The sequence below is a fragment of the Bombina bombina genome, chromosome 4 (assembly GCF_027579735.1).
Source record: "Bombina bombina isolate aBomBom1 chromosome 4, aBomBom1.pri, whole genome shotgun sequence".
NCBI lineage: Eukaryota > Metazoa > Chordata > Amphibia > Anura > Bombinatoridae > Bombina > Bombina bombina.
Genome location: NC_069502.1, coordinates 1,213,194,599 through 1,213,202,366, shown reverse-complemented (window position 1 = coordinate 1,213,202,366; position 7,768 = coordinate 1,213,194,599).

The window sequence follows — 7,768 nt, the reverse complement described above, 5'->3', positions numbered from 1 at the left end:
AAAGGTAAGCCAAACTCCTCCTCTCCTAATTGCAAATATTGCAACACACACAAGCACACTCCCACTCCTCTGCCCTGGCCTTAACCCTTATGGGCATTTCAGGCAATTTGCCTTACATTTCCTTACATATACACACACACATATACAAACACACACACATACATATATGCACGAACACACACATATATATATATAGAATTACGGACAAAGTGCACTCCAAACCTTCTTATGAACAGCCCTGGGTGCAGCAAACAATATGTACAGTTGAGTAGAAGAAAGTGCACTCCTGAGGACTTACTTGAAGATCCACTTTATTTTGTGAACGCTTTCGAGCCAAACTAGCTCGTCCTCAGACAAACAGGACGAGCTAGTTTGGCTTGAAAACGTTCACAAAATAAAGTGGATCTTCAAGTAAATCCTTAGGAGTGCACTTTCTTCTACTCAACTATATATATATATCTCAAACAGCAAAAACAAGTGTGATGGTGCACAAAAAAGGGTAAATGTCCCAGGGTAGGTAATCACAATGGTAATTTCACAGCAGGTGAACCTCAGGGAAAAGAGAAACACATATAGTAAAGTTCTCTGGTATTTAAATGTTTAAGATGAGCCAGAAACAGTACTCACATTGTCTAGAGCTTCAAGATCAAGCTCTAGATGTAAGTGCACAGGAAACTCCTTGTAGGTGACAAGGCAAAGAACGATATCCCAGCTTCACAACGAATGAATCAGAAGTGGTAAAAAAGTACTAACATTTTATTAAAAACAAGTCACAAGGCATACATATGAGACTGTCCCGATCATAGACTACGGCAAGCAAAAGACTGTGTATATCAGAATGTCTGGTGAATGCTTTTAGAGGTCCGGTAAGGAACAAGGTTCAGGCCCTTTTGTGACATCACTACGCTCCGACGTACGTTTTGCCAATCACAGCTTGGCTTTTTCGAGGATGACTTCAAGTTGGTTCTAGTGTCCTTTTGTAGTTGTAACTCCACTTCTGATTGGGTCCTGGATTCTTGCACAGGTGTTTGGACAGAGATCTTCTATCTTAAGTGTCTCATTAAGAAAAATTAAACATACTTGACTATATAACAATATGTCATACACATATATATATATATATATATATATATATATATATATATATATATATAAAAAAACACACACACACACATATACACACATATACACAAACACACATACACACACATATATACACACTCACATACACACACATATACAAACACACACACATATACATACACACACTTATATACACACAAACACATATACATACAAACATATATACACACACATATACTTACCCACACAGACACACACATACACACATATACTTACCCACATAGACACACACATATACACATATATATATATATATATATATATATATACAAACACAAACATATATACACACATATACATACCCACACAGACACACACACATACATATATATATATATATATATATATATATATATATATATATACACATACCCACACAACACACACACAGGCACACACTTACACACACAAGCACACACAAACACGCACATATACATATAAACAAACACACATACATATATACAAACACACACACAAACATATTTTCACACACAGACATACATACAACACAGACATACATATATACACAAACATACATATATACAAACACACATACACACAAATACACATACATGAACACACACATCCACAAGACTCTCTTCTAGTTTTGAAAGCTTCAAGTGCTCCCTAAAGACTCTACTGTTCAGGGATGCATACAACCTACTCTAACCTTTTTTTATACCAGTTCCTCTCCTCCATTGCTATCCCCTGAACCCCCTTAGCATGTAAGCTTAAGAGTCCAGCTGTTTGTAGATCACCTTCTTAAGAGCTGACTACAACAGTGCAACTCTTGGCAGGGCCCTCTACCCATTTGATCCCTATAACTGTTTTTTGTACTCCGCCTTTGTTTATAGCGCTGCATAATCTGTTAGCGCTCTACAAATAACCGATAATAATAATAATAATCAACGCACACACGCACACACGCACATACATACACATACACACATGCATACACATACACACAGATACACACTTATACACTAACACACACATACATACATACATACATACACACCACACACACATACACAAACACACACATAAACACATATATACACAGATACACACATACTCACACACATACATACATACACAAATATATACACACATACACACACATACACATATACACACAACACTCACACATACATACACACATATACACACACACATACACGCATATACAAACACACATACACGCATATACACACACATACAAACACACACACTCACACACACACACATACATACACACACACACACTCACACACATACATACACACACATACATACACACACACACACATACATACACACACATATACAAACACACACACTCACACACACATACATACACACACATATACTTACACACAGACACATACAAACACACACATATACACAGCACTCACACATACACACACACATATACACACATGCACACACACACAGACATACATACACATACATACATACACACATACAAACACACTCACACATACATACACATACAAACACACATACATACACACATACTTACACACACAAACACACACACACATACAAACACATATACACAGCACTCACACATACACACATGCACACACATAGACACACACACTCACACATATACACAACACTCACTCATACACACACATACACACACACACACACACTCACACACACACATACATACACATACTTACACATACACACATACACACACACATACACACACTCATACACACACACATACACACACTCACACATACACATACATACTTACACACACACATACACACACATACATACACATACACACTTGCACACACACATACACACTCACACACACATACATACTTACACACACACTCACACACACATACTTACACACACATACATATACACAGCACTCACACACACACATACACACACACTCACATACATACACATGCATACTTACACACACATATACACAGCACTCACACATACATACATACACATACATACTTACACACACACATATATACAGCACTCACACATACACATACACATACACACAGATATACACACACACACTCACACACACACATACATACTTACACACACATATACACAGCACACACATACACAGCACTCACACACACATACACACACATACACACACACTCACACACACATACACACTCACATACATGCACATGCATACTTACATACACATATACACAGCACTCACACATATATACGTACACATACATACTTACACACACACACACATATACACAGCACTCACACATACACATACACACAGATATACACATACACACATATACACACACACACTCACACACACACATACATACTTACACACACATATACACAGCACACACATACACAGCACTCACACACATATACACAGCACTCACACATACACATACACACACATATACACATGCACACATATACACACACACACTCACACACACACACATACATACTTACACACACATATACACAGCACACACATACACAGCACTCACACATACACACACATACACATACATACTTACACACACATACATACTTACACACACATATACACAGCACACACATACACACATACACAGCACTCACACATACACATACACACATACACACACATACACACACACACACACACACACACATACACACACACACACATACATACACATACACATACACACACAGCAATATCTGATGGGGACCAGGAAAATAAAAGCATTAATAGGAAATTTCCCCTGTGATGTGAGACTAAACCACAATTCCAAAAATCTACATCAAATCCATCTCTTTATCATCCCAAACCGTGATGCTCTTGTGGTGAATTTGTATTTTGCTCTAAATGTAAGAAATGCCACACTCTGACCTAACAGCAGTTTTTATAGTAAATAAATAGTAAATATTTTCATATAATCAGTCTATGAAGATTACGGATACTCATTTTTTAAGACGTATTAGTTGCTTTTATGTTAACATCGACACTCCTGTGCTTATGTTGTTTTTTGTGAAGCGTCACTGCCCACCAATAAAAAAGTTGCTGGTATAGATTCTATGGGGGATATGTATCAAAGCGTAAACTATATTGCATTCGCGGGTGTCAATACGCTCGCCTAACATCGCCAAACATCGCAGCCGCAGATCTCAATACGATCTCCATATTTATAAATAAAGCCATCTAAAAAAACATGCACACCAAGTACGGGGCGATGAGCATCAGACTGTTGTTAACTAACAGTCATTGATGATGCTGCTATTCGTGTTTTTCCAAACTTTATTTATACCATTTCACTAAACGCTGCCACTATACTAAAATGTTTAACCCCTATCCTGCAACTGCCGCAACCTAAATAAACTTATTAACCCCTATCCCGCCACTCCCCGCCACCGCCACAACCTAAATAAACTTATTAACCCCTATCGCACCGCTCCCCGCCACCGCCACAACCTAAATAAACTTATTAACCCCTATCCCGCCACTCCCCGCCACCGCCACAACCTAAATAAAGTAATTAATCCCTATCCCACCGCTCCCCGCCACCGCCACAACCTAAATAAAGTTATTAATCCCTATACCGCCGCTCCCCGACACTGCCACAACTAAATAAACGTATTAACCCCTAAACCTCTGGCCTCCCACATCACCACCACTAATTCTATTAATCCCTAAACCGTCAGCCCCCCACATCGCCAAAAACTAAATTTAGCTATTAACCCCTAAATCTAACAACCCCTTAACTTTAAATTAAAATTACAAGATCCCTATCTTAATATAAATTACAACTTAACTGTAGAATTAAAATAAACTAATTTTAAACTATTAATTAACCTACCCTAACTATTATACTACAATTAAATTAAACTACCAATTAAATAAACTAAATTACATATTAAAATACCTAACCCTACTAAAATTATGTAAATATACAATTAAACCTTATTAAAAGTTCTAAATCACAAAAAACAAACACTAAATTACGAAAAATAACAAACCAAATTATAAAAAGAAAACTTTTTTTTACACCCACTCTTAGGAAAGTGGAGAGCTGTTTAAGCGCGTAGCAACTTAAGGGGACACTGAACCAATTTTTTTTCTTTTGTGATTCAGATAGAGCAGTAATTTTAAGCAACTTTCTAATTTACTCCTATTATCAATTTTTCTTCGTTCTCTTGCTATATTTATTTGAAAAAGAAGGCATCTAAGCTTCTTTTTCCTTCAGGAATCTGGATAGCTCTTTTTATTGGTGGATGCAATTTATCCACCAATCAGCAAGGACAACCTAAGTTGTTCACCAAAAATGGGCCGGCATCTAAACTTACATTCTTGTATTTCAAATAAAGATACCAAGAGAATGAAGAAAATTTTGTAATAGGAGTAAATTAGAAAGTTCATGCTCTATCTGAATCACAAAAGAAAAAAAATTGTGTTCAGTGTCCCTTTAAGGGATAAATTTTGGCTTGATTGCTAGGTGTATTGCTGTCTAGGTGTCTTAGCTGGTCTGACAGCTAGAGGGAGATGTTGCAGAGCCTATATTAGTGTCTGCAGGCAGGAAGTAGGGTCACTAACCTGTTCATGTCTGACAGCTAGAGGGAGATGTTGCTGAGCCTATATTAGTGTCTGCAGGCAGGAAGTAGGGTCACTAACCTGTTCTTGTCTTTCAGCTAGAGGGAGATGTTGCAGAGCCTATATTAGTGTCTGCAGGCAGGAAGTAGGGTCACTAACCTGTTTCTTGTCTTGCAGCTAGAGGGAGATGTTGCAGAGCCTATATTAGTGTCTGCAGGCAGGAAGTAGGGTCACTAACCTGTTCTTGTCTTACAGCTAGAGGGAGATGTTGCAGAGCCTATATTAGTGTCTGCAGGCAGGAAGTAGGGTCACTAACCTGTTCTTGTCTTGCAGCTAGAGGGAGTTGTTACAGAGCCTATATTAGTGTCTGTAGGCAGGAAGTAGGGTCACTAACTTGTTCTTGTCTTGCAGCAAGAGGGAGATGTTGCAGAGCCTATATTAGTGTCTGTAGGCAGGAAGTAGGGTCACTAACCTGTTTGTTTCTTATCTTGCAGCTAGAGGGAGATGTTGCAGAGCCTATATTAGTGTCTGCAGGCAGGAAGTAGGGTCACTAACCTGTTCTTGTCTTGCAGCTAGAGGGAGATGTTGCAGAGCCTATATTAGTGACTGCAGGCAGGAAGTAGGGTCACTAACCTGTTCTTGTCTTACAGCTAGAGGGAGATATTGCAGAGCCTATATTATTGACTGCAGGCAGGAAGTAGGGTCACTAACCTGTTCTTCTCTTGCACCTAGAGGGAGATGTTGCAGAGCCTATATTAGTGTCTGTAGACAGGAAGTAGGGTCACTAACCTGTTGTTTGTCTTACAGCTAGAGGGAGGTGTTACAGAGCCTATATAAGTGTCTGTAGGAAGGAAGTAGGGTCACTAACCTGTTCTTGTCTTACAGCTAGAGGGAGATGTTGCAGAGCCTATATTAGTGTCTGCAGGCAGGAAGTAGGGTCACTAACCTGTTCTTGTCTTGCAGCTAGAGGGAGATGTTGCAGAGCCTATATTAGTGACTGCAGGCAGGAAGTAGGGTCACTAACCTGTTCTTGTCTTACAGCTAGAGGGAGATGTTGCAGAGCCTATATTATTGACTGCAGGCAGGAAGTAGGGTCACTAACCTCTTCTTCTCTTGCAGCTAGAGGAAGATGTTGCAGAGCCTATATTAGTGTCTGTAGGCAGGAAGTAGGGTCACTAACCTGTTCTTGTCTTACAGCTAGAGGGAGATGTTGCAGAGCCTATATTAGTGTCTGCAGGCAGGAAGTAGGGTCACTAACCTGTTCTTGTCTTGCAGCTAGAGGGAGATGTTGCAGAGCCTATATTAGTGACTGCAGGCAGGAAGTAGGGTCACTAACCTGTTCTTGTCTTACAGCTAGAGGGAGATGTTGCAGAGCCTATATTATTGACTGCAGGCAGGAAGTAGGGTCACTAACCTGTTCTTCTCTTGCAGCTAGAGGGAGATGTTGCAGAGCCTATATTAGTGTCTGTAGGCAGGAAGTAGGGTCACTAACCTGTTGTTTGTCTTACAGCTAGAGGGAGGTGTTACAGAGTCTATATAAGTGTCTGCAGGCAGGAAGTATGGTCACTAACCTGTTCTTGTCTTGCAGCTAGAGGGAGATGTTGCAGAGCCTATATTAGTGACTGCAGGCAGGAAGTAGGGTCACTAACCTGTTCTTGTCTTACAGCTAGAGGGAGATGTTGCAGAGCATATATTATTGACTACAGGTAGGAAGTAGGGTCACTAACCTGTTCTTCTCTTGCAGCTAGAGGGAGATGTTGCAGAGACTATATTAGTGTCTGTAGGCAGGAAGTAGGGTCACTAACCTGTTGTGTGTCTTACAGCTAGAGGGAGGTGTTACAGAGCCTATATAAGTGTCTGTAGGAAGGAAGTAGGGTCACTAACCTGTTCTTGTCTTACAGCTAGAGGGAGATGTTGCAGAGCCTATATTAGTGTCTGCAGGCAGGAAGTAGGGTCACTAACCTGTTCTTGTCTTGCAGCTAGAGGGAGATGTTGCAGAGCCTATATTAGTGTCTGTAG